This window comes from Rhinoderma darwinii, unplaced genomic scaffold (assembly GCF_050947455.1).
Source record: "Rhinoderma darwinii isolate aRhiDar2 unplaced genomic scaffold, aRhiDar2.hap1 Scaffold_594, whole genome shotgun sequence".
NCBI lineage: Eukaryota > Metazoa > Chordata > Amphibia > Anura > Rhinodermatidae > Rhinoderma > Rhinoderma darwinii.
Window position 1 is genome coordinate 30,315 of NW_027464148.1, and position 25,493 is coordinate 55,807.

General features: G+C 41.9%; 109 pseudogenes; all 109 read left to right on the forward strand.

Annotated features, from left to right (window-relative positions):
• Nucleotides 1–15: 15 nt before the first annotated feature.
• LOC142725305 (5S ribosomal RNA) lies at nt 16–134 on the forward strand (annotated as a pseudogene).
• Nucleotides 135–201: 67 nt separating this feature from the next.
• Nucleotides 202–320, forward strand: LOC142725121 (5S ribosomal RNA; annotated as a pseudogene).
• Nucleotides 321–573: 253 nt separating this feature from the next.
• LOC142725145 (5S ribosomal RNA) lies at nt 574–692 on the forward strand (annotated as a pseudogene).
• A 67-nt stretch (nt 693–759) lies between these two features.
• Nucleotides 760–878, forward strand: LOC142724990 (5S ribosomal RNA; annotated as a pseudogene).
• A 67-nt stretch (nt 879–945) lies between these two features.
• On the forward strand, nt 946–1,064 carry LOC142725170 (5S ribosomal RNA; annotated as a pseudogene).
• Nucleotides 1,065–1,131: 67 nt separating this feature from the next.
• On the forward strand, nt 1,132–1,250 carry LOC142725232 (5S ribosomal RNA; annotated as a pseudogene).
• A 67-nt stretch (nt 1,251–1,317) lies between these two features.
• On the forward strand, nt 1,318–1,436 carry LOC142725298 (5S ribosomal RNA; annotated as a pseudogene).
• A 67-nt stretch (nt 1,437–1,503) lies between these two features.
• LOC142724970 (5S ribosomal RNA) lies at nt 1,504–1,622 on the forward strand (annotated as a pseudogene).
• Nucleotides 1,623–1,689: 67 nt separating this feature from the next.
• Nucleotides 1,690–1,808, forward strand: LOC142725166 (5S ribosomal RNA; annotated as a pseudogene).
• A 253-nt stretch (nt 1,809–2,061) lies between these two features.
• On the forward strand, nt 2,062–2,180 carry LOC142725183 (5S ribosomal RNA; annotated as a pseudogene).
• Nucleotides 2,181–2,247: 67 nt separating this feature from the next.
• On the forward strand, nt 2,248–2,366 carry LOC142725307 (5S ribosomal RNA; annotated as a pseudogene).
• A 67-nt stretch (nt 2,367–2,433) lies between these two features.
• Nucleotides 2,434–2,552, forward strand: LOC142724991 (5S ribosomal RNA; annotated as a pseudogene).
• A 67-nt stretch (nt 2,553–2,619) lies between these two features.
• On the forward strand, nt 2,620–2,738 carry LOC142725167 (5S ribosomal RNA; annotated as a pseudogene).
• A 253-nt stretch (nt 2,739–2,991) lies between these two features.
• Nucleotides 2,992–3,110, forward strand: LOC142725266 (5S ribosomal RNA; annotated as a pseudogene).
• Nucleotides 3,111–3,362: 252 nt separating this feature from the next.
• On the forward strand, nt 3,363–3,481 carry LOC142725021 (5S ribosomal RNA; annotated as a pseudogene).
• Nucleotides 3,482–3,548: 67 nt separating this feature from the next.
• On the forward strand, nt 3,549–3,667 carry LOC142725038 (5S ribosomal RNA; annotated as a pseudogene).
• A 67-nt stretch (nt 3,668–3,734) lies between these two features.
• On the forward strand, nt 3,735–3,853 carry LOC142725044 (5S ribosomal RNA; annotated as a pseudogene).
• A 67-nt stretch (nt 3,854–3,920) lies between these two features.
• On the forward strand, nt 3,921–4,039 carry LOC142725244 (5S ribosomal RNA; annotated as a pseudogene).
• A 67-nt stretch (nt 4,040–4,106) lies between these two features.
• Nucleotides 4,107–4,225, forward strand: LOC142724971 (5S ribosomal RNA; annotated as a pseudogene).
• A 253-nt stretch (nt 4,226–4,478) lies between these two features.
• LOC142725109 (5S ribosomal RNA) lies at nt 4,479–4,597 on the forward strand (annotated as a pseudogene).
• Nucleotides 4,598–4,664: 67 nt separating this feature from the next.
• LOC142725308 (5S ribosomal RNA) lies at nt 4,665–4,783 on the forward strand (annotated as a pseudogene).
• Nucleotides 4,784–4,850: 67 nt separating this feature from the next.
• LOC142725113 (5S ribosomal RNA) lies at nt 4,851–4,969 on the forward strand (annotated as a pseudogene).
• A 67-nt stretch (nt 4,970–5,036) lies between these two features.
• LOC142725276 (5S ribosomal RNA) lies at nt 5,037–5,155 on the forward strand (annotated as a pseudogene).
• A 67-nt stretch (nt 5,156–5,222) lies between these two features.
• LOC142725197 (5S ribosomal RNA) lies at nt 5,223–5,341 on the forward strand (annotated as a pseudogene).
• Nucleotides 5,342–5,595: 254 nt separating this feature from the next.
• On the forward strand, nt 5,596–5,714 carry LOC142725039 (5S ribosomal RNA; annotated as a pseudogene).
• A 67-nt stretch (nt 5,715–5,781) lies between these two features.
• On the forward strand, nt 5,782–5,900 carry LOC142725309 (5S ribosomal RNA; annotated as a pseudogene).
• Nucleotides 5,901–5,967: 67 nt separating this feature from the next.
• Nucleotides 5,968–6,086, forward strand: LOC142725188 (5S ribosomal RNA; annotated as a pseudogene).
• Nucleotides 6,087–6,339: 253 nt separating this feature from the next.
• Nucleotides 6,340–6,458, forward strand: LOC142725123 (5S ribosomal RNA; annotated as a pseudogene).
• Nucleotides 6,459–6,711: 253 nt separating this feature from the next.
• Nucleotides 6,712–6,830, forward strand: LOC142725254 (5S ribosomal RNA; annotated as a pseudogene).
• Nucleotides 6,831–7,270: 440 nt separating this feature from the next.
• Nucleotides 7,271–7,389, forward strand: LOC142725256 (5S ribosomal RNA; annotated as a pseudogene).
• A 253-nt stretch (nt 7,390–7,642) lies between these two features.
• LOC142725272 (5S ribosomal RNA) lies at nt 7,643–7,761 on the forward strand (annotated as a pseudogene).
• Nucleotides 7,762–8,014: 253 nt separating this feature from the next.
• On the forward strand, nt 8,015–8,133 carry LOC142724957 (5S ribosomal RNA; annotated as a pseudogene).
• Nucleotides 8,134–8,200: 67 nt separating this feature from the next.
• On the forward strand, nt 8,201–8,319 carry LOC142725040 (5S ribosomal RNA; annotated as a pseudogene).
• Nucleotides 8,320–8,386: 67 nt separating this feature from the next.
• Nucleotides 8,387–8,505, forward strand: LOC142725045 (5S ribosomal RNA; annotated as a pseudogene).
• A 67-nt stretch (nt 8,506–8,572) lies between these two features.
• Nucleotides 8,573–8,691, forward strand: LOC142725216 (5S ribosomal RNA; annotated as a pseudogene).
• A 253-nt stretch (nt 8,692–8,944) lies between these two features.
• LOC142725100 (5S ribosomal RNA) lies at nt 8,945–9,063 on the forward strand (annotated as a pseudogene).
• A 67-nt stretch (nt 9,064–9,130) lies between these two features.
• On the forward strand, nt 9,131–9,249 carry LOC142724978 (5S ribosomal RNA; annotated as a pseudogene).
• Nucleotides 9,250–9,316: 67 nt separating this feature from the next.
• On the forward strand, nt 9,317–9,435 carry LOC142725092 (5S ribosomal RNA; annotated as a pseudogene).
• A 253-nt stretch (nt 9,436–9,688) lies between these two features.
• LOC142725111 (5S ribosomal RNA) lies at nt 9,689–9,807 on the forward strand (annotated as a pseudogene).
• A 67-nt stretch (nt 9,808–9,874) lies between these two features.
• On the forward strand, nt 9,875–9,993 carry LOC142725016 (5S ribosomal RNA; annotated as a pseudogene).
• Nucleotides 9,994–10,060: 67 nt separating this feature from the next.
• On the forward strand, nt 10,061–10,179 carry LOC142725124 (5S ribosomal RNA; annotated as a pseudogene).
• A 67-nt stretch (nt 10,180–10,246) lies between these two features.
• Nucleotides 10,247–10,365, forward strand: LOC142725277 (5S ribosomal RNA; annotated as a pseudogene).
• A 67-nt stretch (nt 10,366–10,432) lies between these two features.
• Nucleotides 10,433–10,551, forward strand: LOC142725198 (5S ribosomal RNA; annotated as a pseudogene).
• A 440-nt stretch (nt 10,552–10,991) lies between these two features.
• LOC142725139 (5S ribosomal RNA) lies at nt 10,992–11,111 on the forward strand (annotated as a pseudogene).
• A 67-nt stretch (nt 11,112–11,178) lies between these two features.
• Nucleotides 11,179–11,297, forward strand: LOC142725285 (5S ribosomal RNA; annotated as a pseudogene).
• A 67-nt stretch (nt 11,298–11,364) lies between these two features.
• Nucleotides 11,365–11,483, forward strand: LOC142725066 (5S ribosomal RNA; annotated as a pseudogene).
• A 67-nt stretch (nt 11,484–11,550) lies between these two features.
• LOC142725195 (5S ribosomal RNA) lies at nt 11,551–11,669 on the forward strand (annotated as a pseudogene).
• Nucleotides 11,670–11,736: 67 nt separating this feature from the next.
• On the forward strand, nt 11,737–11,855 carry LOC142725070 (5S ribosomal RNA; annotated as a pseudogene).
• A 67-nt stretch (nt 11,856–11,922) lies between these two features.
• LOC142725001 (5S ribosomal RNA) lies at nt 11,923–12,041 on the forward strand (annotated as a pseudogene).
• Nucleotides 12,042–12,108: 67 nt separating this feature from the next.
• On the forward strand, nt 12,109–12,227 carry LOC142725180 (5S ribosomal RNA; annotated as a pseudogene).
• Nucleotides 12,228–12,294: 67 nt separating this feature from the next.
• Nucleotides 12,295–12,413, forward strand: LOC142725119 (5S ribosomal RNA; annotated as a pseudogene).
• Nucleotides 12,414–12,666: 253 nt separating this feature from the next.
• Nucleotides 12,667–12,785, forward strand: LOC142725234 (5S ribosomal RNA; annotated as a pseudogene).
• A 253-nt stretch (nt 12,786–13,038) lies between these two features.
• Nucleotides 13,039–13,157, forward strand: LOC142725083 (5S ribosomal RNA; annotated as a pseudogene).
• A 67-nt stretch (nt 13,158–13,224) lies between these two features.
• Nucleotides 13,225–13,343, forward strand: LOC142725228 (5S ribosomal RNA; annotated as a pseudogene).
• A 67-nt stretch (nt 13,344–13,410) lies between these two features.
• LOC142725053 (5S ribosomal RNA) lies at nt 13,411–13,529 on the forward strand (annotated as a pseudogene).
• A 67-nt stretch (nt 13,530–13,596) lies between these two features.
• Nucleotides 13,597–13,715, forward strand: LOC142724966 (5S ribosomal RNA; annotated as a pseudogene).
• A 67-nt stretch (nt 13,716–13,782) lies between these two features.
• Nucleotides 13,783–13,901, forward strand: LOC142725287 (5S ribosomal RNA; annotated as a pseudogene).
• Nucleotides 13,902–13,968: 67 nt separating this feature from the next.
• Nucleotides 13,969–14,087, forward strand: LOC142724958 (5S ribosomal RNA; annotated as a pseudogene).
• A 67-nt stretch (nt 14,088–14,154) lies between these two features.
• Nucleotides 14,155–14,273, forward strand: LOC142725116 (5S ribosomal RNA; annotated as a pseudogene).
• A 67-nt stretch (nt 14,274–14,340) lies between these two features.
• LOC142725101 (5S ribosomal RNA) lies at nt 14,341–14,459 on the forward strand (annotated as a pseudogene).
• A 67-nt stretch (nt 14,460–14,526) lies between these two features.
• On the forward strand, nt 14,527–14,645 carry LOC142725022 (5S ribosomal RNA; annotated as a pseudogene).
• Nucleotides 14,646–14,712: 67 nt separating this feature from the next.
• On the forward strand, nt 14,713–14,831 carry LOC142725023 (5S ribosomal RNA; annotated as a pseudogene).
• A 67-nt stretch (nt 14,832–14,898) lies between these two features.
• On the forward strand, nt 14,899–15,017 carry LOC142725125 (5S ribosomal RNA; annotated as a pseudogene).
• Nucleotides 15,018–15,084: 67 nt separating this feature from the next.
• LOC142725278 (5S ribosomal RNA) lies at nt 15,085–15,203 on the forward strand (annotated as a pseudogene).
• Nucleotides 15,204–15,270: 67 nt separating this feature from the next.
• Nucleotides 15,271–15,389, forward strand: LOC142725199 (5S ribosomal RNA; annotated as a pseudogene).
• A 440-nt stretch (nt 15,390–15,829) lies between these two features.
• Nucleotides 15,830–15,949, forward strand: LOC142725141 (5S ribosomal RNA; annotated as a pseudogene).
• A 67-nt stretch (nt 15,950–16,016) lies between these two features.
• On the forward strand, nt 16,017–16,135 carry LOC142725230 (5S ribosomal RNA; annotated as a pseudogene).
• A 75-nt stretch (nt 16,136–16,210) lies between these two features.
• LOC142725054 (5S ribosomal RNA) lies at nt 16,211–16,329 on the forward strand (annotated as a pseudogene).
• A 67-nt stretch (nt 16,330–16,396) lies between these two features.
• LOC142725302 (5S ribosomal RNA) lies at nt 16,397–16,515 on the forward strand (annotated as a pseudogene).
• Nucleotides 16,516–16,582: 67 nt separating this feature from the next.
• On the forward strand, nt 16,583–16,701 carry LOC142725062 (5S ribosomal RNA; annotated as a pseudogene).
• A 67-nt stretch (nt 16,702–16,768) lies between these two features.
• On the forward strand, nt 16,769–16,887 carry LOC142725002 (5S ribosomal RNA; annotated as a pseudogene).
• Nucleotides 16,888–16,954: 67 nt separating this feature from the next.
• LOC142725181 (5S ribosomal RNA) lies at nt 16,955–17,073 on the forward strand (annotated as a pseudogene).
• Nucleotides 17,074–17,140: 67 nt separating this feature from the next.
• Nucleotides 17,141–17,259, forward strand: LOC142725193 (5S ribosomal RNA; annotated as a pseudogene).
• A 253-nt stretch (nt 17,260–17,512) lies between these two features.
• Nucleotides 17,513–17,631, forward strand: LOC142724960 (5S ribosomal RNA; annotated as a pseudogene).
• A 67-nt stretch (nt 17,632–17,698) lies between these two features.
• On the forward strand, nt 17,699–17,817 carry LOC142724972 (5S ribosomal RNA; annotated as a pseudogene).
• A 67-nt stretch (nt 17,818–17,884) lies between these two features.
• On the forward strand, nt 17,885–18,003 carry LOC142725025 (5S ribosomal RNA; annotated as a pseudogene).
• A 253-nt stretch (nt 18,004–18,256) lies between these two features.
• On the forward strand, nt 18,257–18,375 carry LOC142725200 (5S ribosomal RNA; annotated as a pseudogene).
• A 67-nt stretch (nt 18,376–18,442) lies between these two features.
• LOC142725055 (5S ribosomal RNA) lies at nt 18,443–18,561 on the forward strand (annotated as a pseudogene).
• Nucleotides 18,562–18,628: 67 nt separating this feature from the next.
• Nucleotides 18,629–18,747, forward strand: LOC142724967 (5S ribosomal RNA; annotated as a pseudogene).
• A 67-nt stretch (nt 18,748–18,814) lies between these two features.
• Nucleotides 18,815–18,933, forward strand: LOC142725288 (5S ribosomal RNA; annotated as a pseudogene).
• A 67-nt stretch (nt 18,934–19,000) lies between these two features.
• Nucleotides 19,001–19,119, forward strand: LOC142724959 (5S ribosomal RNA; annotated as a pseudogene).
• A 67-nt stretch (nt 19,120–19,186) lies between these two features.
• On the forward strand, nt 19,187–19,305 carry LOC142725042 (5S ribosomal RNA; annotated as a pseudogene).
• A 67-nt stretch (nt 19,306–19,372) lies between these two features.
• Nucleotides 19,373–19,491, forward strand: LOC142725102 (5S ribosomal RNA; annotated as a pseudogene).
• A 67-nt stretch (nt 19,492–19,558) lies between these two features.
• Nucleotides 19,559–19,677, forward strand: LOC142725020 (5S ribosomal RNA; annotated as a pseudogene).
• Nucleotides 19,678–19,744: 67 nt separating this feature from the next.
• LOC142725026 (5S ribosomal RNA) lies at nt 19,745–19,863 on the forward strand (annotated as a pseudogene).
• A 67-nt stretch (nt 19,864–19,930) lies between these two features.
• On the forward strand, nt 19,931–20,049 carry LOC142725126 (5S ribosomal RNA; annotated as a pseudogene).
• A 67-nt stretch (nt 20,050–20,116) lies between these two features.
• On the forward strand, nt 20,117–20,235 carry LOC142725279 (5S ribosomal RNA; annotated as a pseudogene).
• Nucleotides 20,236–20,302: 67 nt separating this feature from the next.
• LOC142725192 (5S ribosomal RNA) lies at nt 20,303–20,421 on the forward strand (annotated as a pseudogene).
• A 67-nt stretch (nt 20,422–20,488) lies between these two features.
• On the forward strand, nt 20,489–20,607 carry LOC142725077 (5S ribosomal RNA; annotated as a pseudogene).
• Nucleotides 20,608–20,861: 254 nt separating this feature from the next.
• LOC142725142 (5S ribosomal RNA) lies at nt 20,862–20,981 on the forward strand (annotated as a pseudogene).
• Nucleotides 20,982–21,048: 67 nt separating this feature from the next.
• LOC142725289 (5S ribosomal RNA) lies at nt 21,049–21,167 on the forward strand (annotated as a pseudogene).
• Nucleotides 21,168–21,242: 75 nt separating this feature from the next.
• Nucleotides 21,243–21,361, forward strand: LOC142725056 (5S ribosomal RNA; annotated as a pseudogene).
• Nucleotides 21,362–21,428: 67 nt separating this feature from the next.
• LOC142725303 (5S ribosomal RNA) lies at nt 21,429–21,547 on the forward strand (annotated as a pseudogene).
• A 67-nt stretch (nt 21,548–21,614) lies between these two features.
• LOC142725064 (5S ribosomal RNA) lies at nt 21,615–21,733 on the forward strand (annotated as a pseudogene).
• A 67-nt stretch (nt 21,734–21,800) lies between these two features.
• Nucleotides 21,801–21,919, forward strand: LOC142725003 (5S ribosomal RNA; annotated as a pseudogene).
• Nucleotides 21,920–21,986: 67 nt separating this feature from the next.
• LOC142725182 (5S ribosomal RNA) lies at nt 21,987–22,105 on the forward strand (annotated as a pseudogene).
• Nucleotides 22,106–22,172: 67 nt separating this feature from the next.
• Nucleotides 22,173–22,291, forward strand: LOC142725194 (5S ribosomal RNA; annotated as a pseudogene).
• Nucleotides 22,292–22,544: 253 nt separating this feature from the next.
• Nucleotides 22,545–22,663, forward strand: LOC142724961 (5S ribosomal RNA; annotated as a pseudogene).
• A 67-nt stretch (nt 22,664–22,730) lies between these two features.
• LOC142724973 (5S ribosomal RNA) lies at nt 22,731–22,849 on the forward strand (annotated as a pseudogene).
• Nucleotides 22,850–22,916: 67 nt separating this feature from the next.
• On the forward strand, nt 22,917–23,035 carry LOC142725027 (5S ribosomal RNA; annotated as a pseudogene).
• Nucleotides 23,036–23,288: 253 nt separating this feature from the next.
• LOC142725201 (5S ribosomal RNA) lies at nt 23,289–23,407 on the forward strand (annotated as a pseudogene).
• Nucleotides 23,408–23,846: 439 nt separating this feature from the next.
• Nucleotides 23,847–23,965, forward strand: LOC142725057 (5S ribosomal RNA; annotated as a pseudogene).
• Nucleotides 23,966–24,032: 67 nt separating this feature from the next.
• Nucleotides 24,033–24,151, forward strand: LOC142725073 (5S ribosomal RNA; annotated as a pseudogene).
• A 67-nt stretch (nt 24,152–24,218) lies between these two features.
• LOC142725093 (5S ribosomal RNA) lies at nt 24,219–24,337 on the forward strand (annotated as a pseudogene).
• Nucleotides 24,338–24,590: 253 nt separating this feature from the next.
• LOC142725112 (5S ribosomal RNA) lies at nt 24,591–24,709 on the forward strand (annotated as a pseudogene).
• A 67-nt stretch (nt 24,710–24,776) lies between these two features.
• On the forward strand, nt 24,777–24,895 carry LOC142725075 (5S ribosomal RNA; annotated as a pseudogene).
• Nucleotides 24,896–24,962: 67 nt separating this feature from the next.
• On the forward strand, nt 24,963–25,081 carry LOC142725127 (5S ribosomal RNA; annotated as a pseudogene).
• Nucleotides 25,082–25,148: 67 nt separating this feature from the next.
• LOC142725280 (5S ribosomal RNA) lies at nt 25,149–25,267 on the forward strand (annotated as a pseudogene).
• A 67-nt stretch (nt 25,268–25,334) lies between these two features.
• On the forward strand, nt 25,335–25,453 carry LOC142725203 (5S ribosomal RNA; annotated as a pseudogene).
• The last annotated feature ends 40 nt before the right edge of the window (nt 25,454–25,493 follow it).

The window sequence follows — 25,493 nt, forward strand, 5'->3', positions numbered from 1 at the left end:
ATTAAAGCATTTGATGTCAATGGCCATTCTAAGCTGAATGTCCCTGCTCTCGTCAGATCGCAGAAGTTACACAGCTTAAGGCCTCGCTAGTACCAGTGTGGGAGACTGTCTGGGAATCCGTGGTGCGGTTGACTTTATATTATGTTGTTTAGAATTTGTTTCACAATCGATTAAAAAGGACTATGGATTAAAGCATTTAATGTCTATGGCCATTCTAAGCTGAATGTGCCTGCTCTCGTCAGATCGCAGAAGTTACACAGCTTAAGGCCTCGCTAGTACCAGTGTGGGAGACTGTCTGGGAATCCGTGGTGCGGCTGACTTTTTATTATGTCGTTTAGATTTTGTTTCACAATAGATTAAATAGGACTATGGATTAAAGCATTTAACGTCAATGGCCATTCTAAGCTCAATGTGCCTGCTCTCGTCAGAACGCAGCAGTTACACAGCTTAAGGCCTCGCTAGTACCAGTGTGGGAGACTGTCTTGTAATCCGTGGTGCGGTTGAATTTTTATTATGTCGTTTAGATTTTGTTTCACAATAGATTAAATAGGACTATGGATTAAAACATTTAACGTCAATGGCAATTCTAAGCTGAATGTGCTTGCTCTCGTCAGAACGCAGAAGTTACACAGCTTAAGGCCTCGCTAGTACCAGTGTGGGAGACTGTCTGGGAATCCGTGGTGCGGTTGAATTTTTATTATGTCGTTTAGATTTTGTTTCACAATCGATTAAAAAGGACTATGGATTAAAGCATTTAATGTCAATGGCCATTCTAAGCTGAAGGTCCCTGCTCTCGTCAGATCGCAGAAGTTACACAGCTTAAGGCCTCGCTAGTACCAGTGTGGGAGACTGTCTGGGAATCCGTGGTGCGGTTGACTTTTTACTATGTTGTTTAGATTTTGTTTCACAATAGATTAAATAGGACTATGGATTAAGGCTTTTAATGTCAATGGCCATTCTAAGCTGAATGTGCCTGCTCTCGTCAGATCGCAGAAGTTACACAGCTTAAGGCCTCGCTAGTACCAGTGTGGGAGACTGTCTGGGAATCCGTGGTGCGGTTGACTTTTTATTATGTAGTTTAGATTTTGTTTCACAATCGATTAAAAAGGACTATGGATTAAGGCTTTTAATGTTAATGGCCATTCTAAGCTGAATGTGCCTGCTCTCGTCAGATCGCAGAAGTTACTCAGCTTAAGGACTCGCTAGTACCAGTGTGGGAGACTGTCTGGGAATCCGTGGTGCGGTTGACTTTTTATTATGTCGTTTAGATTTTGTTTCACAATCGATTAAAAAGGACTATGGATTAAAGCATTTAATGTCAATGGCCATTCTAAGCTGAATGTTCCTGCTCTCGTCAGATCGCAGAAGTTACACAGCTTAAGGCCTCGCTAGTACCAGTGTGGGAGACTGTCTGGGAATCCGTGGTGCGGTTGACTTTTTATTATGTCGTTTAGATTTTGTTTCACAATCGATTAAAAAGTACTATGGATTAAAGCGTTTAATGTCAATGGCCATTCTAAGCTGAATGTGCCTGCTCTCGTCAGATCGCAGAAGTTACACAGCTTAAGGCCTCGCTAGTACCAGTGTGGGAGACTGTCTGGGAATCCGTGGTGTGGTTGACTTTTGATTATGTCGTTTAGATTTTGTTTCACAATAGATTAAATAGGACTTTGGATTAAAGCATTTAACGTCAATGGCCATTCTAAGCTGAATGTGCCTGCTCTCGTTAGATCGCAGAAGTTACACAGCTTAACGCCTCGCTAGTACCAGTGTGGGAGACTGTCTGGGAATCCGTGGTGCGGTTGACTTTTTATTATGTCGTTTAGATTTTGTTTCACAATAGATTAAATAGGACTATGGATTAAAGGATTTAACGTCAATGGCCATTCTAAGCTGAATGTGCCTACTCTCGTCAGATCGCAGAAGTTACACAGCTTAAGTCCTCGCTAGTACCAGTGTGGGAGACTGTCTGGCAATCCGTGGAGCGGTTGAATTTTTATTATGTCGTTTAGATTTTGTTTCACAATCGATTAAAAAGGACTATGGATTAAAGCATTTAATGTCAATGGCCATTCTAAGCTGAATGTGCCTGCTCTCGTCAGATCGCAGAAGTTACACAGCTTAAGGCCTCGCTAGTACCAGTGTGGGAGACTGTCTGGGAATCCGTGGTGCGGTTGACTTTTTATTATGTCGTTTAGATTTTGTTTCACAATAGATTAAATAGGACTATGGATTAAAGCATTTAACGTCAATGGCCATTCTAAGCTGAATGTGCCTGCTCTCGTCAGAACGCAGAAGTTACACAGCTTAAGGCCTCGCTAGTACCAGTGTGGGAGACTGTCTGGGAATCCGTGGTGCGGTTGACTTTTTATTATGTCGTTTAGATTTTGTTTCACAATCGATTAAAAAGGACTATGGATTAAAGCATTTAATGTCAATGGCCATTCTAAGCTGAATGTGCCTGCTCTCATCAGATCGCAGAAATTACACAGCTTAAGGCCTCGCTAGTACCAGTGTGGGAGACTGTCTGGGAATCCATGGTGCGGTTGACTTTTTATTATGTCGTTTAGATTTTGTTTCACAATAGATTAAATAGGACTATGGATTAAAGCATTTAACGTCAATGGCCATTCTAAGCTGAATGTGCCTGCTCTCGTCAGAACGCAGATGTTACACAGCTTAAGGCCTCGCTAGTACCAGTGTGGGAGGCTGTTTGGGAATCCGTGGTGCGGTAGACTTTTTATTATGTCGTTTAGATTTTGTTTCACAATCGATTAAAAAGGACTATGGATTAAAGCATTTAATGTCAATGGCAATTCTAAGCTGAATGTGCCTGCTCTCGTTAGATCGCAGAAGTTACACAGCTTAAGCCCTCGCTAGTACCAGTGTGGGAGAGTGTCTGGGAATCCGTGGTGCGGTTGACTTTTTATTATGTCGTTTAGATTTTGTTTCACAATAGATTAAATAGGACTATGGATTAAAGCATTTAACGTCAATGGCCATTCTAAGCTGAATGTACCTGCTCTCGTCAGAACGCAGCAGTTACACAGCTTAAGGCCTCGCTAGTACCAGTGTGGGAGACTGTCTTGTAATCCGTGGTGCGGTTGAATTTTTATTATGTCGTTTAGATTTTGTTTCACAATCGATTAAAAAGGACTATGGATTAAAGCATTTAATGTCAATGGACATTCTAAGCTGAATGTCCCTGCTCTCGTCAGATCGCAGAAGTTACACAGCTTAAGACCTCGCTAGTACCAGTGTGGAGACTGTCTGGGAATCCGTGGTGCGGTTGACTTTTTATTATGTTGTTTAGATTTTGTTTCACAATAGATTAAATAGGACTATGGATTAAAGCATTTAATGTCAATGGCCATTCTAAGCTGAATGTGCCTGCTCTCGTCAGACCGCAGAAGTTACACAGCTTAAGGCCTCGCTAGTACCAGTGTGGGAGACTGTCTGGGAATCCGTGGTGCGGTTGCCTTTTTATTATGTCGTTTAGATTTTGTTTCACAATCGATTAAAAAGGACTATGGATTAAAGCATTTAATGTCAATGGCCATTCTAAGCTGAATGTGCCTGCTCTCGTCAGATCGCAGAAGTTACACAGCTTAAGGCTTTGCTAGTACCAGTGTGGGAGACTGTCTGGGAATCCGTGGTGCGGTTGACTTTTTATTATGTCGTTTAGATTTTGTTTCACAATAGATTAAATAGGACTATGGATTAAAGCATTTAACGTCAATGGCCATTCTAAGCTGAATGTGCCTGCTCTCGTCAGAACGCAGAAGTTACACAGCTTAAGGCCTCGCTAGTACCAGTGTGGGAAACTGTCTGGGAATCCGTGGTGCGGTTGAATTTTTATTATGTCGTTTAGATTTTGTTTCACAATCGATTAAAAAGGACTATGGATTAAAGCATTTAATGTCAATGGCCATTCTAAGCTGAATGTGCCTCCTCTCGTCAGACCGCAGAAGTTACACAGCTTAAGGCCTCGCAAGTACCAGTGTGGGAGACTGTCTGGGAATCCGTGGTGCGGTTGACTTTTTATTATGTCGTTTAGATTTTGTTTCACAATCGATTAAAAAGGACTATGGATTAAAGCATTTAATGTCAATGGCCATTCTAAGCTGAATGTGCCTGCTCTCGTCAGATCGCAGAAGTTACACAGCTTAAGGCCTCGCTAGTACCAGTGTGGGAGACTGTCTGGGAATCCGTGGTGTGGTTGACTTTTTATTATGTCGTTTAGATTTTGTTTCACAATCGATTAAAAAGGACTATGGATTAAAGCATTTAATGTCAACGGCCATTCTAAGCTGAATGTGCAAGCTCTCGTTAGATTGCAGAAGTTACACAGCTTAACGCCTCGCTAGTACCAGTGTGGGAGACTGTCTGGGAATCCGTGGTGCGGTTGACTTTTTATTATGTTGTTTACATTTTGTTTCACAATAGATTAAATAGGACTATGGAGTAAAGCATTTAACGTCAATGGCCATTCTAAGCTGAATGTGCCTGCTCTCGTCAGATCGCAGAAGTTACACAGCTTAAGGCCTCGCTAGTACCAGTGTGGGAGACTGTCTGGGAATCCGTGGTGTGGTTGAATTTTTATTATGTCGTTTAGATTTTGTTTCACAATCGATTAAAAAGGACTATGGATTAAAGCATTTGATGTCAATGGCCATTCTAAGCTGAATGTCCCTGCTCTCGTCAGATCGCAGAAGTTACACAGCTTAAGGCCTCGCTAGTACCAGTGTGGGAGACTGTCTGGGAATCCGTGGTGCGGTTGACTTTATATTATGTTGTTTAGATTTTGTTTCACAATCGATTAAAAAGGACTATGGATTAAAGCCTTTAATGTCTATGGCCATTCTAAGCTGAATGTGCCTGCTCTCGTCAGATCGCAGAAATTACACAGCTTAAGGCCTCGCTAGTACCAGTGTGGGAGACTGTCTGGGAATCCGTGGTGCGGCTGACTTTTTATTATGTCGTTTAGATTTTGTTTCACAATAGATTAAATAGGACTATGGATTAAAGCATTTAACGTCAATGGCCATTCTAAGCTCAATGTGCCTGCTCTCGTCAGAACGCAGCAGTTACACAGCTTAAGGCCTCGCTAGTACCAGTGTGGGAGACTGTCTTGGAATCCGTGGTGCGGTTGAATTTTTATTATGTCGTTTAGATTTTGTTTCACAATCGATTAAAAAGGACTATGGATTAAAGCATTTAATGTCAATGGACATTCTAAGCTGAATGTCCCTGCTCTCGTCAGATCGCAGAAGTTACACAGCTTAAGACCTCGCTAGTACCAGTGTGGGAGACTGTCTGGGAATCCGTGGTGCGGTTGACTTTTTATTATGTTGTTTAGATTTTGTTTCACAATAGATTAAATAGGACTATGGATTAAGGCTTTTAATATCAATGGCCATTCTAAGCTGAATGTGCCTGCTCTGGTCAGAACGCAGAAGTTACACAGCTTAAGGCCTCGCTAGTACCAGTGTGGGAGACTGTCTGGGAATCAGTGGTGCGGTTGACATTTTTATTGTGTCGTTTAGATTTTGTTTCACAATCGATTAAAAAGGACTATGGATTAAAGCATTTAATGTCAATGGCCATTCTAAGCTGAATGTGCCTGCTCTCGTCAGATCGCAGAAGTTACACAGCTTAAGGCTTTGCTAGTACCAGTGTGGGAGACTGTCTGGGAATCCGTGGTGCGGTTGACTTTTTATTATGTCGTTTAGATTTTGTTTCACAATAGATTAAATAGGACTATGGAGTAAAGCATTTGATGTCAATGGCCATTCTAAGCTGAATGTCCCTGCTCTCGTCAGATCGCAGAAGTTACACAGCTTAAGGCCTCGCTAGTACCAGTGTGGGAGACTGTCTGGGAATCCGTGGTGCGGTTGACTTTATATTATGTTGTTTAGATTTTGTTTCACAATCGATTAAAAAGGACTATGGATTAAAGCATTTAATGTCTATGGCCATTCTAAGCTGAATGTGCCTGCTCTCGTCAGATCGCAGAAGTTACACAGCTTAAGGCCTCGCTAGTACCAGTGTGGGAGACTGTCTGGGAATCCGTGGTGTGGTTGAATTTTTATTATGTCGTTTAGATTTTGTTTCACAATCGATTAAAAAGGACTATGGATTAAAGCATTTGATGTCAATGGCCATTCTAAGCTGAATGTCCCTGCTCTCGTCAGATCGCAGAAGTTACACAGCTTAAGGCCTCGCTAGTACCAGTGTGGGAGACTGTCTGGGAATCCGTGTTGCGGTTGACTTTATATTATGTTGTTTAGATTTTGTTTCACAATCGATTAAAAAGGACTATGGATTAAAGCATTTAATGTCTATGGCCATTCTAAGCTGAATGTGCCTGCTCTCGTCAGATCGCAGAAGTTACACAGCTTAAGGCCTCGCTAGTACCAGTGTGGGAGACTGTCTGGGAATCCGTGGTGCGGCTGACTTTTTATTATGTCGTTTAGATTTTGTTTCACAATAGATTAAATAGGACTATGGATTAAAGCATTTAACGTCAATGGCCATTCTAAGCTCAATGTGCCTGCTCTCGTCAGAACGCAGCAGTTACACAGCTTAAGGCCTCGCTAGTACCAGTGTGGGAGACTGTCTTGTAATCCGTGGTGCGGTTGAATTTTTATTATGTCGTTTAGATTTTGTTTCACAATCGATTAAAAAGGACTATGGATTAAAGCATTTAATGTCAATGGACATTCTAAGCTGAATGTCCCTGCTCTCGTCAGATCGCAGAAGTTACACAGCTTAAGACCTTGCTAGTACCAGTGTGGGAGACTGTCTGGGAATCCGTGGTGCAGTTGACTTTTTATTATGTTGTTTAGATTTTGTTTCACAATAGATTAAATAGGACTATGGATTAAGGCTTTTAATGTCAATGGCCATTCTAAGCTGAATGTGCCTGCTCTGGTCAGAACGCAGAAGTTACACAGCTTAAGGCCTCGCTAGTACCAGTGTGGGAGACTGTCTGGGAATCCGTGGTGCGGTTGACATTTTTATTGTGTCGTTTAGATTTTGTTTCACAATCGATTAAAAAGGACTATGGATTAACGCCTTTAATGTCAATGGCCATTCTAAGCTGAATGTCCCTGCTCTTGTTAGATCGCAGAAGTTACACAGCTTAACGCCTCGCTAGTACCAGTGTGGGAGACTGTCTGGGAATCCGTGGTGCGGTTGACTTTTTATTATGTCGTTTAGATTTTGTTTCACAATAGATTAAATAGGACTATGGATTAAAGCATTTAACGTCAATGGCCATTCTAAGCTGAATGTGCCTGCTCTGGTCAGAACGCAGAAGTTACACAGCTTAAGGCCTCGCTAGTACCAGTGTGGGAGACTGTCTGAGAATCCGTGGTGCGGTTGAATTTTTATTGTGTCGTTTAGATTTTGTTTCACAATCGATTAAAAAGGACTATGGATTAAAGCCTTTAATGTCAATGGCCATTCTAAGCTGAATGTCCCTGCTCTTGTTAGATCGCAGAAGTTACACAGCTTAACGCCTTGCTAGTACCAGTGTGGGAGACTGTCTGGGAATCCGTGGTGCGGTTGACTTTTTATTATGTCGTTTAGATTTTGTTTCACAATAGATTAAATAGGACTATGGATTAAGGCTTTTAATGTTAATGGCCATTCTAAACTGAATGTGCCTGCTCTCGTCAGATCGCAGAAGTTACACAGCTTAAGGCTTCGCTAGTACCAGTGTGGGAGACTGTCTGGGAATCCGTGGTGCGGTTGAATTTTTATTGTGTCGTTTAGATTTTGTTTCACAATCGATTAAAAAGGACTATGGATTAAAGCCTTTAATGTCAATGGCCATTCTAAGCTGAATATCCCTGCTCTTGTTAGATCGCAGAAGTTACACAGCTTAACGCCTCGCTAGTACCAGTGTGGGAGACTGTCTGGGAATCCGTGGTGCGGTTGTGTTTTTATTATGTTGTTTAGATTTTGTTTCACATTCGATTAAAAAGGACTATGGATTAAAGCATTTAATGTCAATGGCCATTCTAAGCTGAATGTGCCTGCTCTCGTCAGACCGCAGAAGTTACACAGCTTAAGGCCTCGCTAGTACCAGTGTGGGAGACTGTCTGGGAATCCGTGGTGCGGTTGACTTTTTATTATGTCGTTTAGATTTTGTTTCACAATCGATTAAAAAGGACTATGGATTAAAGCATTTAATGTCAATGGCCATTCTAAGCTGAATGTGCCTGCTCTCGTCAGATCGCAGAAGTTACACAGCTTAAGGCTTTGCTAGTACCAGTGTGGGAGACTGTCTGGGAATCCGTGGTGCGGTTGACTTTTTATTATGTCGTTTAGATTTTGTTTCACAATAGATTAAATAGGACTATGGATTAAAGCATTTAACGTCAATGGCCATTCTAAGCTGAATGTGCCTGCTCTCGTCAGAACGCAGAAGTTACACAGCTTAAGGCCTCGCTAGTACCAGTGTGGGAAACTGTCTGGGAATCCGTGGTGCGGTTGAATTTTTATTATGTCGTTTAGATTTTGTTTCACAATCGATTAAAAAGGACTATGGATTAAAGCATTTAATGTCAATGGCCATTCTAAGCTGAATGTGCCTCCTCTCGTCAGACCGCAGAAGTTACACAGCTTAAGGCCTCGCTAGTACCAGTGTGGGAGACTGTCTGGGAATCCGTGGTGCGGTTGACTTTTTATTATGTCGTTTAGATTTTGTTTCACAATCGATTAAAAAGGACTATGGATTAAAGCATTTAATGTCAATGGCCATTCTAAGCTGAATGTGCCTGCTCTCGTCAGATCGCAGAAGTTACACAGCTTAAGGCTTTGCTAGTACCAGTGTGGGAGACTGTCTGGGAATCCGTGGTGCATTTGACTTTTTATTATGTCGTTTAGATTTTGTTTCACAATAGATTAAATAGGACTATGGATTAAAGCATTTAACGTCAATGGCCATTCTAAGCTGATTGTGCCTGCTCTCGTCAGAACGCAGAAGTTACACAGCTTAAGGCCTCGCTAGTACCAGTGTGGGAAACTGTCTGGGAATCCGTGGTGCGGTTGAATTTTTATTATGTCGTTTAGATTTTGTTTCACAATCGATTAAAAAGGACTATGTATTAAAGCATTTAATGTCAATGGCCATTCTAAGCTGAATGTCCCTGTTCTCGTCAGATCGCAGAAGTTACACAGCTTAAGGCCTCGCTAGTACCAGTGTGGGAGACTGTCTGGGAATACGTGGTGCGGTTGACTTTTTATTATGTTGTTTAGATTTTGTTTCACAATAAATTAAATAGGACTATGGATCAAGGCTTTTAATGTCAATGGCCATTCTAAGCTGAATGTGCCTGCTCTCGTCAGATCGCAGAAGTTACACAGCTTAAGGCCTCGCTAGTACCAGTGTGGGAAACTGTCTGGGAATCCGTGGTGCGGTTGAATTTTTATTATGTCGTTTAGATTTTGTTTCACAATCGATTAAAAAGGACTATGGATTAAAGCATTTAATGTCAATGGCCATTCTAAGCTGAATGTGCAAGCTCTCGTTAGATTGCAGAAGTTACACAGCTTAACGCCTCGCTAGTACCATTGTGGGAGACTGTCTGGGAATCCGTGGTGCGGTTGACTTTTTATTATGTCGTTTACATTTTGTTTCACAATAGATTAAATAGGACTATGGAGTAAAGCATTTAACGTCAATGGCCATTCTAAGCTGAATGTGCCTGCTCTCGTCAGATCGCAGAAGTTACACAGCTTAAGGCCTCGCTAGTACCAGTGTGGGAGACTGTCTGGGAATCCGTGGTGTGGTTGAATTTTTATTATGTCGTTTAGATTTTGTTTCACAATCGATTAAAAAGGACTATGGATTAAAGCATTTGATGTCAATGGCCATTCTAAGCTGAATGTCCCTGCTCTCGTCAGATCGCAGAAGTCACACAGCTTAAGGCCTCGCTAGTACCAGTGTGGGAGACTGTCTGGGAATCCGTGGTGCGGTTGACTTTATATTATGTTGTTTAGATTTTGTTTCACAATCGATTAAAAAGGACTATGGATTAAAGCATTTAATGTCTATGGCCATTCTAAGCTGAATGTGCCTGCTCTCGTCAGATCGCAGAAGTTACACAGCTTAAGGCCTCGCTAGTACCAGTGTGGGAGACTGTCTGGGAATCCGTGGTGCGGCTGACTTTTTATTATGTCGTTTAGATTTTGTTTCACAATAGATTAAATAGGACTATGGATTAAAGCATTTAACGTCAATGGCCATTCTAAGCTCAATGTGCCTGCTCTCGTCAGAACGCAGCAGTTACACAGCTTAAGGCCTCGCTAGTACCAGTGTGGGAGACTGTCTTGGAATCCGTGGTGCGGTTGAATTTTTATTATGTCGTTTAGATTTTGTTTCACAATCGATTAAAAAGGACTATGGATTAAAGCATTTAATGTCAATGGACATTCTAAGCTGAATGTCCCTGCTCTCGTCAGATCGCAGAAGTTACACAGCTTAAGACCTCGCTAGTACCAGTGTGGGAGACTGTCTGGGAATCCGTGGTGCGGTTGACTTTTTATTATGTTGTTTAGATTTTGTTTCACAATAGATTAAATAGGACTATGGATTAAGGCTTTTAATGTCAATGGCCATTCTAAGCTGAATGTGCCTGCTCTGGTCAGAACGCAGAAGTTACACAGCTTAAGGCCTCGCTAGTACCAGTGTGGGAGACTGTCTGGGAATCCGTGGTGCGGTTGACATTTTTATTGTGTCGTTTAGATTTTGTTTCACAATCGATTAAAAAGGACTATGGATTAAAGCCTTTAATGTCAATGGCCATTCTAAGCTGAATGTCCCTGCTCTTGTTAGATCGCAGAAGTTACACAGCTTAACGCCTCGCTAGTACCAGTGTGGGAGACTGTCTGGAAATCCGTGGTGCGGTTGACTTTTTATTATGTCGTTTAGATTTTGTTTCACAATAGATTAAATAGGACTATGGATTAAAGCATTTAACGTCAATGGCCATTCTAAGCTGAATGTGCCTGCTCTCGTCGAGATCGCAGAAGTTACACAGCTTAAGGCCTCGCTAGTACCAGTGTGGGAGACTGTCTGGGAATCCGTGGTGCGGTTGAATTTTTATTATGTCGTTTAGATTTTGTTTCACAATCGATTAAAAAGGACTATGGATTAAAGCATTTAATGTCAATGGCCATTCTAAGCTGAATGTCCTTACTCTCGTCAGATCGCAGAAGTTACACAGCTTAAGGCCTCGCTAGTACCAGTGTGGGAGACTGTCTGGGAATCCGTGGTGCGGTTGCCTTTTTATTATGTCGTTTAGATTTTGTTTCACAATCGATTAAAAAGGACTATGGATTAAAGCATTTAATGTCAATGGCCATTCTAAGCTGAATGTTCCTGCTCTCGTCAGATCGCAGAAGTTACACAGCTTAAGGCCTCGCTAGTACCAGTGTGGGAGACTGTCTGGGAATCCGTAGTGCGGTTGACTTTTTATTATGTCGTTTAGATTTTGTTTCACAATCGATTAAAAAGGACTATGGATTAAAGCATTTAATGTCAATGGCCATTCTAAGCTGAATGTGCCTGCTCTCGTCAGATCGCAGAAGTTACACAGCTTAAGGCCTCGCTAGTACCAGTGTGGGAGACTGTCTGGGAATCCGTGGTGCGGTTGACTTTTTATTATGGCGTTTAGATTTTGTTTCACAATCGATTAAAAAGGACTATGGATTAAAGCATTTAATGTCAATGGCCATTCTAAGCTGAATGTGCCTGCTCTCGTTAGATCACAGAAGTTACACAGCTTAAGGCCTCGCTAGTACCAGTGTGGGAGACTGTCTGGGAATCCGTGGTGCGGTTGACTTCTTATTATGTCGTTTAGATTTTGTTTCACAATAGATTAAATAGGACTATGGATTAAAGCATTTATCGTCAATGGCCATTCTAAGCTGAATGTGCATGCTCTCGTCAGAACGCAGAAGTTACACAGCTTAAGGCCTCGCTAGTACCAGTGTGGGAGACTGTCTGGGAATCCGTGGTGCGGTTGACTTTTTATTATGTTGTTTAGCTTTTGTTTCACAATAGATTAAATAGGACTATGGATTAAGGCTTTTAATGTCAATGGCCATTCTAAGCTGAATGTGCCTGCTCTCGTCAGATCGCAGAAGTTACACAGCTTAAGCCCTCGCTAGTACCAGTGTGGGAGATTGTCTGGGAATCCGTGGTGCGGTTGACTTTTTATTATGTTGTTTAGATTTTGTTTCACAATCGATTAAAAAGGACTATGGATTAAAGCATTTAATGTCAATGGCCATTCTAAGCTGAATGTGCCTGCTCTCGTCAGATCGCAGAAGTTACACAGCTTAAGGCCTCGCTAGTACCAGTGTGGGAGACTGTCTGGGAATCCGTGGTGTGGCTGACTTTTTATTATGTCGTTTAGATTTTGTTTCACAATAGATTAAATAGGACTATGGATTAAAGCATTTAACGTCAATGGCCATTCTAAGCTCAATGTGCCTGCTCTCGTCAGAACGCAGCAGTTACACAGCTTAAGGCCTCGCTAGTACCAGTGTGGGAGACTGTCTTGGAATCCGTGGCGCGGTTGAATTTTTATTATGTCGTTTAGATTTTGTTTCACAATCGATTAAAAAGGACTATGGATTAAAGCATTTAATGTCAATGGACATTCTAAGCTGAATGTCCCTGCTCTCGTCAGATCGCAGAAGTTACACAGCTTAAGGCCTCGCTAGTACCAGTGTGGGAGACTGTCTGGGAATCCGTGGTGCGGTTGAATTTTTATTGTGTCGTTTAGATTTTGTTTCACAATCGATTAAAAAGGACTATGGATTAAAGCCTTTAATGGCAATGGCCATTCTAAGCTGAATGTCCCTGCTCTTGTTAGATCGCAGAAGTTACACAGCTTAACGCCTCGCTAGTACCAGTGTGGGAGACTGTCTGGGAATCCGTGGTGCGGTTGACTTTTTATTATGTCGTTTAGATTTTGTTTCACAATAGATTAAATAGGACTATGGATTAAAGCATCTAACGTCAATGGCTATTCTAAGCTGAATGTGCCTGCTCTCGTCAGATCGCAGAAGTTACACAGCTTAAGGCCTCGCTAGTACCAGTGTGGGAGACTGTCTGGGAATCCGTGGTGCGGTTGAATTTTTATTTTTTCGTTTAGATTTTGTTTCACAATCGATTAAAAAGGACTATGGATTAAAGCATTTAATGTCAATGGCCATTCTAAGCTGAATGTCCCTACTCTCGTCAGATCGCAGAAGTTACACAGCTTAAGGCCTCGCTAGTACCAGTGTGGGAGACTGTCTGGGAATCCGTGGTGCGGTTGCCTTTTTATTATGTCGTTTAGATTTTGTTTCACAATCGATTAAAAAGGACTATGGATTAAAGCATTTAATGTCAATGGCCATTCTAAGCTGAATGTGCCTGCTCTCGTCAGATCGCAGAAGTTACACAGCTTAAGGCCTCGCTAGTACCAGTGTGGGAGACTGTCTGGGAATCCGTAGTGCGGTTGACTTTTTATTATGTCGTTTAGATTTTGTTTCACAATCGATTAAAAAGGACTATGGATTAAAGCATTCAATGTCAATGGTCATTCTAAGCTGAATGTGCCTGCTCTCGTCAGATCGCAGAAGTTACACAGCTTAAGGCCTCGCTAGTACCAGTTTGGGAGACTGTCTGGGAATCCGTGGTGCGGTTGACTTCTTATTATGTCGTTTAGATTTTGTTTCACAATAGATTAAATAGGACTATGGATTGAAGCATTTATCGTCAATGGCCATTCTAAGCTGAATGTGCATGCTCTCGTCAGAACGCAGAAGTTACACGGCTTAAGGCCTCGCTAGTACCAGTGTGGGAGACTGTCTGTGAATCCGTGGTGCGGTTGAATTTTTATTATGTCGTTTAGATTTTGTTTCACAATCGATTAAAAAGGACTATGGATTAAAGCATTTAATGTCAATGGCCATTCTAAGCTGAATGTGCCTGCTCTCGTCAGACCGCAGAAGTTACACAGCTTAAGGCCTCGCTAGTACCAGTGTGGGAGACTGTCTGGGAATCCGTGGTGCGGTTGACTTTTTATTATGTCGTTTAGATTTTGTTTCACAATCGATTAAAAAGGACTATGGATTAAAGCATTTAATGTCAATGGCCATTCTAAGCTGAATGTGCCTGCTCTCGTCAGAGCGCAGAAGTTACACAGCTTAAGGCTTTGCTAGTACCAGTGTGGGAGACTGTCTGGGAATCCGTGGTGCGGTTGACTTTTTATTATGTCGTTTAGATTTTGTTTCACAATAGATTAAATAGGACTATGGATTAAAGCATTTAACGTCAATGGCCATTCTAAGCTGATTGTGCCTGCTCTCGTCAGAACGCAGAAGTTACACAGCTTAAGGCCTCGCTAGTACCAGTGTGGGAAACTGTCTGGGAATCCGTGGTGCGGTTGAATTTTTATTATGTCGTTTAGATTTTGTTTCACAATCGATTAAAAAGGACTATGTATTAAAGCATTTAATGTCAATGGCCATTCAAAGCTGAATGTCCCTGTTCTCGTCAGATCACAGAAGTTACACAGCTTAAGGCCTCGCTAGTACCAGTGTGGGAGACTGTCTGGGAATACGTGGTGCGGTTGACTTTTTATTATGTTGTTTAGATTTTGTTTCACAATAAATTAAATAGGACTATGGATTAAGGCTTTTAATGTCAATGGCCATTCTAAGCTGAATGTGCCTGCTCTCGTCAGATCGCAGAAGTTACACAGCTTAAGGCCTCGCTAGTACCAGTGTGGGAGACTGTCTGGGAATCCGTGGTGCGGCTGACTTTTTATTATGTCGTTTAGATTTTGTTTCACAATCGATTAAAAAGGACTATGGATTAAAGCATTTAATGTCTATGGCCATTCTAAGCTGAATGTGCCTGCTCTCGTCAGATCGCAGAAGTTACACAGCTTAAGGCCTCGCTAGTACCAGTGTGGGAGACTGTCTGGGAATCCGTGGTGCGGCTGACTTTTTATTATGTCGTTTAGATTTTGTTTCACAATAGATTAAATAGGACTATGGATTAAAGCATTTAACGTCAATGGCCATTCTAAGCTCAATGTGCCTGCTCTCGTCAGAACGCAGCAGTTACACAGCTTAAGGCCTCGCTAGTACCAGTGTGGGAGACTGTCTTGGAATCCGTGGTGCGGTTGAATTTTTATTATGTCGTTTAGATTTTGTTTCACAATCGATTAAAAAGGACTATGGATTAAAGCATTTAATGTCAATGGACATTCTAAGCTGAATGTCCCTGCTCTCGTCAGATCGCAGAAGTTACACAGCTTAAGACCTCGCTAGTACCAGTGTGGGAGACTGTCTGGGAATCCGTGGTGCGGTTGACTTTTTATTATGTTGTTTAGATTTTGTTTCACAATAGATTAAATAGGACTATGGATTAAGGCTTTTAATGTCAATGGCCATTCTAAGCTGGATGTGCCTGCTCTGGTCAGAACGCAGAAGTTACACAGCTTAAGGCCTCGCTAGTACCATTGTGGGAGACTGTCTGGGAATCCGTGGTGCGGTTGACATTTTTATTGTGTCGTTTAGATTTTGTTTCACAATCGATTAAAAAGGACTATGGATTAAAGCCTTTAATGTCAATGGCCATTCTAAGCTGAATGTCCCTGCTCTTGTTAGATCGCAGAAGTTACACAGCTTAACGCCTCGCTAGTACCAGTGTGGGAGACTGTCTGGGAATCCGTGGTGCGGTTGACTTTTTATTATGTCGTTTAGATTTTGTTTCACAATAGATTAAATAGGACTATGGATTAAAGCATTTAACGTCAATGGCCATTCTAAGCTGAATGTGCCTGCTCTCGTCGAGATCGCAGAAGTTACACAGCTTAAGGCCTCGCTAGTACCAGTGTGGGAGACTGTCTGGGAATCCGTGGTGCGGTTGAATTTTTATTATGTCGTTTAGATTTTGTTTCACAATCGATTAAAAAGGACTATGGATTAAAGCATTTAATGTCAATGGCCATTCTAAGCTGAATGTCCCTACTCTCGTCAGATCGCAGAAGTTACACAGCTTAAGGCCTCGCTAGTACCAGTGTGGGAGACTGTCTGGGAATCCGTGGTGCGGTTGCCTTTTTATTATGTCGTTTAGATTTTGTTTCACAATCGATTAAAAAGGACTATGGATTAAAGGATTAAAGCATTTAATGTCAATGGCCATTCTAAGCTGAATGTGCCTGCTCTCGTCAGATCGCAGAAGTTACACAGCTTAAGGCCTCGCTAGTACCAGTGTGGGAGACTGTCTGGGAATCCGTAGTGCGGTTGACTTTTTATTATGTCGTTTAGATTTTGTTTCACAATCGATTAAAAAGGACTATGGATTAAAGCATTTAATGTCAATGGCCATTCTAAGCTGAATGTGCCTGCTCTCGTCAGATCGCAGAAGTTACACAGCTTAAGGCCTCGCTAGTACCAGTTTGGGAGACTGTCTGGGAATCCGTGGTGCGGTTGACTTTTTATTATGGCGTTTAGATTTTGTTTCACAATCGATTAAAAAGGACTATGGATTAAAGCATTTAATGTCAATGGCCATTCTAAGCTGAATGTGCCTGCTCTCGTTAGATCACAGAAATTACACAGCTTAAGGCCTCGCTAGTACCAGTGTGGGAGACTGTCTGGGAATCCGTGGTGCGGTTGACTTCTTATTATGTCGTTTAGATTTTGTTTCACAATAGATTAAATAGGACTATGGATTAAAGCATTTATCGTCAATGGCCATTCTAAGCTGAATGTGCATGCTCTCGTCAGAACGCAGAAGTTACACAGCTTAAGGCCTCGCTAGTACCAGTGTGGGAGACTGTCTGGGAATCCGTGGTGCGGTTGACTTTTTATTATGTTGTTTAGCTTTTGTTTCACAATAGATTAAATAGGACTATGGATTAAGGCTTTTAATGTCAATGGCCATTCTAAGCTGAATGTGCCTGCTCTCGTCAGATCGCAGAAGTTACACAGCTTAAGCCCTCGCTAGTACCAGTGTGGGAGATTGTCTGGGAATCCGTGGTGCGGTTGACTTTTTATTATGTCGTTTAGATTTTGTTTCACAATCGATTAAATAGGACTATGGATTAAAGCATTTAACGTCAATGGCCATTCTAAGCTGAATGTGCATGCTCTCGTCAGATCGCAGAAGTTACACAGCTTAAGGCCTCGCTAGTACCAGTGTGGGAGACTGTCTGGGAATCCGTGGTGCGGTTGAATTTTTATTATGTCGTTTAGATTTTGTTTCACAATCGATTAAAAAGGACTATGGATTAAGCCATTTAATGTCAATGCCCATTCTAAGCTGAATGTCCATGCTCTCGTCAGATCGCAGAAGTTACACAGCTTAATGCCTCGCTAGTACCAGTGTGGGAGACTGTCTGTGAATCCGTGGTGCGGTTGACTTTTTATTATGTCGTTTAGATTTTGTTTCACAATCGATTAAAAAGGACTATGGATTAAAGCATTTAATGTCAATGGCCATTCTAAGCTGAATGTGCCTGCTCTCGTCAGATCGCAGAAGTTACACAGCTTAAGGCCTCGCTAGTACCAGTGTGGGAGACTTTCTGGGAATCCGTGGTGTGGTTGACTTTTTATTATGTCGTTTAGATTTTGTTTCACAATCGATTAAAAAGGACTATGGATTAAAGCATTTAATGTCAATGGCCATTCTAAGCTGAATGTGCCTGCTCTCGTCAGATCGCAGAAGTTACACAGCTTAAGGCCTCGCTAGTACCAGTGTGGGAGACTGTCTGGGAATCCGTGGTGTGGTTGACTTTTTATTATGTCGTTTAGATTTTGTTTCACAATCGATTAAAAAGGACTATGGATTAAAGCATTTAATGTCAATGGCCATTCTAAGCTGAATGTGCCTGCTCTCGTCAGATCGCAGAAGTTACACAGCTTAAGGCCTCGCTAGTACCAGTGTGGGAGACTGTCTGGGAATCCGTGGTGCGGCTGACTTTTTATTATGTCGTTTAGATTTTGTTTCACAATAGATTAAATAGGACTATGGATTAAAGCATTTAACGTCAATGGCCATTCTAAGCTCAATGTGCCTGCTCTCGTCAGAACGCAGCAGTTACACAGCTTAAGGCCTCGCTAGTACCAGTGTGGGAGACTGTCTTGGAATCCGTGGCGCGGTTGAATTTTTATTATGTCGTTTAGATTTTGTTTCACAATCGATTAAAAAGGACTATGGATTAAAGCATTTAATGTCAATGGACATTCTAAGCTGAATGTCCCTGCTCTCGTCAGATCGCAGAAGTTACACAGCTTAAGACCTCGCTAGTACCAGTGTGGGAGACTGTCTGGGAATCCGTGGTGCGGTTGACTTTTTATTATGTTGTTTAGATTTTGTTTCACAATAGATTAAATAGGACTATGGATTAAGGCTTTTAATGTCAATGGCCATTCTAAGCTGAATGTGCCTGCTCTCGTCAGATCGCAGAAGTTACACAGCTTAAGGCCTCGCTAGTACCAGTGTGGGAGACTGTCTGGGAATCCGTAGTGCGGTTGACTTTTTATTATGTCGTTTAGATTTTGTTTCACAATCGATTAAAAAGGACTATGGATTAAAGCATTCAATGTCAATGGTCATTCTAAGCTGAATGTGCCTGCTCTCGTCAGATCGCAGAAGTTACACAGCTTAAGGCCTCGCTAGTACCAGTTTGGGAGACTGTCTGGGAATCCGTGGTGCGGTTGACTTCTTATTATGTCGTTTAGATTTTGTTTCACAATAGATTAAATAGGACTATGGATTGAAGCATTTATCGTCAATGGCCATTCTAAGCTGAATGTGCATGCTCTCGTCAGAACGCAGAAGTTACACGGCTTAAGGCCTCGCTAGTACCAGTGTGGGAGACTGTCTGTGAATCCGTGGTGCGGTTGAATTTTTATTATGTCGTTTAGATTTTGTTTCACAATCGATTAAAAAGGACTATGGATTAAAGCATTTAATGTCAATGGCCATTCTAAGCTGAATGTGCCTGCTCTCGTCAGACCGCAGAAGTTACACAGCTTAAGGCCTCGCTAGTACCAGTGTGGGAGACTGTCTGGGAATCCGTGGTGCGGTTGACTTTCTATTATGTCGTTTAGATTTTGTTTCACAATCGATTAAAAAGGACTATGGATTAAAGCATTTAATGTCAATGGCCATTCTAAGCTGAATGTGCCTGCTCTCGTCAGATCGCAGAAGTTACACAGCTTAAGGCTTTGCTAGTACCAGTGTGGGAGACTGTCTGGGAATCCGTGGTGCGGTTGACTTTTTATTATGTCGTTTAGATTTTGTTTCACAATAGATTAAATAGGACTATGGATTAAAGCATTTAACGTCAATGGCCATTCTAAGCTGATTGTGCCTGCTCTCGTCAGAACGCAGAAGTTACACAGCTTAAGGCCTCGCTAGTACCAGTGTGGGAAACTGTCTGGGAATCCGTGGTGCGGTTGAATTTTTATTATGTCGTTTAGATTTTGTTTCACAATCGATTAAAAAGGACTATGTATTAAAGCATTTAATGTCAATGGCCATACAAAGCTGAATGTCCCTGTTCTCGTCAGATCGCAGAAGTTACACAGCTTAAGGCCTCGCTAGTACCAGTGTGGGAGACTGTCTGGGAATACGTGGTGCGGTTGACTTTTTATTATGTTGTTTAGATTTTGTTTCACAATAAATTAAATAGGACTATGGATTAAGGCTTTTAATGTCAATGGCCATTCTAAGCTGAATGTGCCTGCTCTCGTCAGATCGCAGAAGTTACACAGCTTAAGGCCTCGCTAGTACCAGTGTGGGAGACTGTCTGGGAATCCGTGGTGCGGCTGACTTTTTATTATGTCGTTTAGATTTTGTTTCACAATCGATTAAAAAGGACTATGGATTAAAGCATTTAATGTCTATGGCCATTCTAAGCTGAATGTGCCTGCTCTCGTCAGATCGCAGAAGTTACACAGCTTAAGGCCTCGCTAGTACCAGTGTGGGAGACTGTCTGGGAATCCGTGGTGCGGCTGACTTTTTATTATGTCGTTTAGATTTTGTTTCACAATAGATTAAATAGGACTATGGATTAAAGCATTTAACGTCAATGGCCATTCTAAGCTCAATGTGCCTGCTCTCGTCAGAACGCAGCAGTTACACAGCTTAAGGCCTCGCTAGTACCAGTGTGGGAGACTGTCTTGGAATCCGTGGTGCGGTTGAATTTTTATTATGTCGTTTAGATTTTGTTTCACAATCGATTAAAAAGGACTATGGATTAAAGCATTTAATGTCAATGGACATTCTAAGCTGAATGTCCCTGCTCTCGTCAGATCGCAGAAGTTACACAGCTTAAGACCTCGCTAGTACCAGTGTGGGAGACTGTCTGGGAATCCGAGGTGCGGTTGACTTTTTATTATGTTGTTTAGATTTTGTTTCACAATAGATTAAATAGGACTATGGATTAAGGCTTTTAATGTCAATGGCCATTCTAAGCTGGATGTGCCTGCTCTGGTCAGAACGCAGAAGTTACACAGCTTAAGGCCTCGCTAGTACCATTGTGGGAGACTGTCTGGGAATCCGTGGTGCGGTTGACATTTTTATTGTGTCGTTTAGATTTTGTTTCACAATCGATTAAAAAGGACTATGGATTAAAGCCTTTAATGTCAATGGCCATTCTAAGCTGAATGTCCCTGCTCTTGTTAGATCGCAGAAGTTACACAGCTTAACGCCTCGCTAGTACCAGTGTGGGAGACTGTCTGGGAATCCGTGGTGCGGTTGACTTTTTATTATGTCGTTTAGATTTTGTTTCACAATAGATTAAATAGGACTATGGATTAAAGCATTTAACGTCAATGGCCATTCTAAGCTGAATGTGCCTGCTCTCGTCGAGATCGCAGAAGTTACACAGCTTAAGGCCTCGCTAGTACCAGTGTGGGAGACTGTCTGGGAATCCGTGGTGCGGTTGAATTTTTATTATGTCGTTTAGATTTTGTTTCACAATCGATTAAAAAGGACTATGGATTAAAGCATTTAATGTCAATGGCCATTCTAAGCTGAATGTCCCTACTCTCGTCAGATCGCAGAAGTTACACAGCTTAAGGCTTCGCTAGTACCAGTGTGGGAGACTGTCTGGGAATCCGTGGTGCGGTTGCCTTTTTATTATGTCGTTTAGATTTTGTTTCACAATCGATTAAAAAGGACTATGGATTAAAGGATTAAAGCATTTAATGTCAATGGCCATTCTAAGCTGAATGTGCCTGCTCTCGTCAGATCGCAGAAGTTACACAGCTTAAGGCCTCGCTAGTACCAGTGTGGGAGACTGTCTGGGAATCCGTAGTGCGGTTGACTTTTTATTATGTCGTTTAGATTTTGTTTCACAATCGATTAAAAAGGACTATGGATTAAAGCATTTAATGTCAATGGCCATTCTAAGCTGAATGTGCCTGCTCTCGTCAGATCGCAGAAGTTACACAGCTTAAGGCCTCGCTAGTACCAGTTTGGGAGACTGTCTGGGAATCCGTGGTGCGGTTGACTTTTTATTATGGCGTTTAGATTTTGTTTCACAATCGATTAAAAAGGACTATGGATTAAAGCATTTAATGTCAATGGCCATTCTAAGCTGAATGTGCCTGCTCTCGTTAGATCACAGAAATTACACAGCTTAAGGCCTCGCTAGTACCAGTGTGGGAGACTGTCTGGGAATCCGTGGTGCGGTTGACTTCTTATTATGTCGTTTAGATTTTGTTTCACAATAGATTAAATAGGACTATGGATTAAAGCATTTATCGTCAATGGCCATTCTAAGCTGAATGTGCATGCTCTCGTCAGAACGCAGAAGTTACACAGCTTAAGGCCTCGCTAGTACCAGTGTGGGAGACTGTCTGGGAATCCGTGGTGCGGTTGACTTTTTATTATGTTGTTTAGCTTTTGTTTCACAATAGATTAAATAGGACTATGGATTAAGGCTTTTAACGTCAATGGCCATTCTAAGCTGAATGTGCCTGCTCTCGTCAGATCGCAGAAGTTACACAGCTTAAGCCCTCGCTAGTACCAGTGTGGGAGATTGTCTGGGAATCCGTGGTGCGGTTGACTTTTTATTATGTCGTTTAGATTTTGTTTCACAATCGATTAAATAGGACTATGGATTAAAGCATTTAACGTCAATGGCCATTCTAAGCTGAATGTGCATGCTCTCGTCAGATCGCAGAAGTTACACAGCTTAAGGCCTCGCTAGTACCAGTGTGGGAGACTGTCTGGGAATCCGTGGTGCGGTTGAATTTTTATTATGTCGTTTAGATTTTGTTTCACAATCGATTAAAAAGGACTATGGATTAAGCCATTTAATGTCAATGCCCATTCTAAGCTGAATGTCCATGCTCTCGTCAGATCGCAGAAGTTACACAGCTTAATGCCTCGCTAGTACCAGTGTGGGAGACTGTCTGTGAATCCGTGGTGCGGTTGACTTTTTATTATGTCGTTTAGATTTTGTTTCACAATCGATTAAAAAGGACTATGGATTAAAGCATTTAATGTCAATGGCCATTCTAAGCTGAATGTGCCTGCTCTCGTCAGATCGCAGAAGTTACACAGCTTAAGGCCTCGCTAGTACCAGTGTGGGAGACTTTCTGGGAATCCGTGGTGTGGTTGACTTTTTATTATGTCGTTTAGATTTTGTTTCACAATCGATTAAAAAGGACTATGGATTAAAGCATTTAATGTCAATGGCCATTCTAAGCTGAATGTGCCTGCTCTCGTCAGATCGCAGAAGTTACACAGCTTAAGGCCTCGCTAGTACCAGTGTGGGAGACTGTCTGGGAATCCGTGGTGTGGTTGACTTTTTATTATGTCGTTTAGATTTTGTTTCACAATCGATTAAAAAGGACTATGGATTAAAGCATTTAATGTCAATGGCCATTCTAAGCTGAATGTGCCTGCTCTCGTCAGATCGCAGAAGTTACACAGCTTAAGGCCTCGCTAGTACCAGTGTGGGAGACTGTCTGGGAATCCGTGGTGCGGCTGACTTTTTATTATGTCGTTTAGATTTTGTTTCACAATAGATTAAATAGGACTATGGATTAAAGCATTTAACGTCAATGGCCATTCTAAGCTCAATGTGCCTGCTCTCGTCAGAACGCAGCAGTTACACAGCTTAAGGCCTCGCTAGTACCAGTGTGGGAGACTGTCTTGGAATCCGTGGCGCGGTTGAATTTTTATTATGTCGTTTAGATTTTGTTTCACAATCGATTAAAAAGGACTATGGATTAAAGCATTTAATGTCAATGGACATTCTAAGCTGAATGTCCCTGCTCTCGTCAGATCGCAGAAGTTACACAGCTTAAGACCTCGCTAGTACCAGTGTGGGAGACTGTCTGGGAATCCGTGGTGCGGTTGACTTTTTATTATGTTGTTTAGATTTTGTTTCACAATAGATTAAATAGGACTATGGATTAAGGCTTTTCATGTCAATGGCCATTCTAAGCTGTATGTGCCTGCTCTGGTCAGAACGCAGCAGTTACACAGCTTAACGCCTCGCTAGTACCAGTGTGGGAGACTGTCTGGGAATCCGTGGTGCGGTTGACTTTTTATTATGTCGTTTAGATTTTGTTTCACAATAGATTAAATAGGACTATGGATTAAAGCATTTAACGTCAATGGCTATTCTAAGCTGAATGTGCCTCCTCTCGTCAGATCGCAGAAGTTACACAGCTTAAGGCCTCGCTAGTACCAGTGTGGGAGACTGTCTGGGAATCCGTGGTGCGGTTGAATTTTTATTATGTCGTTTAGATTTTGTTTCACAATCGATTAAAAAGGACTATGGATTAAAGCATTTAATGTCAATGGCCATTCTAAGCTGAATGTGCCTGCTCTCGTCAGATCGCAGAAGTTACACAGCTTAAGGCCTCGCTAGTACCAGTGTGGGAGACTGTCTGGGAATCCGTAGTGCGGTTGACTTTTTATTATGTCGTTTAGATTTTGTTTCACAATCGATTAAAAAGGACTATGGATTAAAGCATTCAATGTCAATGGTCATTCTAAGCGGAATGTGCCTGCTCTCGTCAGATCGCAGAAGTTACACAGCTTAAGGCCTCGCTAGTACCAGTGTGGGAGACTGTCTGGGAATCCGTGGTGCGGTTGACTTCTTATTATGTTGTTTAGCTTTTTTTTCACAATAAATTAAATAGGACTATGGATTAAGGCTTTTAATGTCAATGGCCATTCTAAGCTGAATGTGCCTGCTCTCGTCAGATCGCAGAAGTTACACAGCTTAAGGCCGCGCTAGTACCAGTGTGGGAGACTGTCTGGGAATCCGTGGTGTGGTTAACTTTTTATTATGTCGTTTAGATTTTGTTTCACAATCGATTAAAAAGGACTATGGATTAAAGCATTTGATGTCAATGGCCATTCTAAGCTGAATGTGCAAGCTCTCGTTAGATTGCAGAAGTTACACAGCTTAACGCCTCGCTAGTACCAGTGTGGGAGACTGTCTGGGAATCCGTGGTGCGGTTGACTTTTTATTATGTCGTTTACATTTTGTTTCACAATAGATTAAATAGGACTATGGAGTAAAGCATTTAACGTCAATGGCCATTCTAAGCTGAATGTGCCTGCTCTCGTCAGATCGCAGAAGTTACACAGCTTAAGGCCTCGCTAGTACCAGTGTGGGAGACTGTCTGGGAATCCGTGGTGTGGTTGAATTTTTATTATGTCGTTTAGATTTTGTTTCACAATCGATTAAAAAGGACTATGGATTAAAGCATTTGATGTCAATGGCCATTCTAAGCTGAATGTCCCTGCTCTCGTCAGATCACAGAAGTTACACAGCTTAAGGCCTCGCTAGTACCAGTGTGGGAGACTGTCTGGGAATCCGTGGTGCGGTTGACTTTATATTATGTTGTTTAGATTTTGTTTCACAATCGATTAAAAAGGACTATGGATTAAAGCATTTAATGTCTATGGCCATTCTAAGCTGAATGTGCCTGCTCTCGTCAGATCGCAGAAGTTACACAGCTTAAGGCCTCGCTAGTACCAGTGTGGGAGACTGTCTGGGAATCCGTGGTGCGGCTGACTTTTTATTATGTCGTTTAGATTTTGTTTCACAATAGATTAAATAGGACTATGGATTAAAGCATTTAACGTCAATGGCCATTCTAAGCTCAATGTGCCTGCTCTCGTCAGAACGCAGCAGTTACACAGCTTAAGGCCTCGCTAGTACCAGTGTGGGAGACTGTCTTGGAATCCGTGGTGCGGTTGAATTTTTATTATGTCGTTTAGATTTTGTTTCACAATCGATTAAAAAGGACTATGGATTAAAGCATTTAATGTCAATGGACATTCTAAGCTGAATGTCCCTGCTCTCGTCAGATCGCAGAAGTTACACAGCTTAAGACCTCGCTAGTACCAGTGTGGGAGACTGTCTGGGAATCCGTGGTGCGGTTGACTTTTTATTATGTTGTTTAGATTTTGTTTCACAATAGATTAA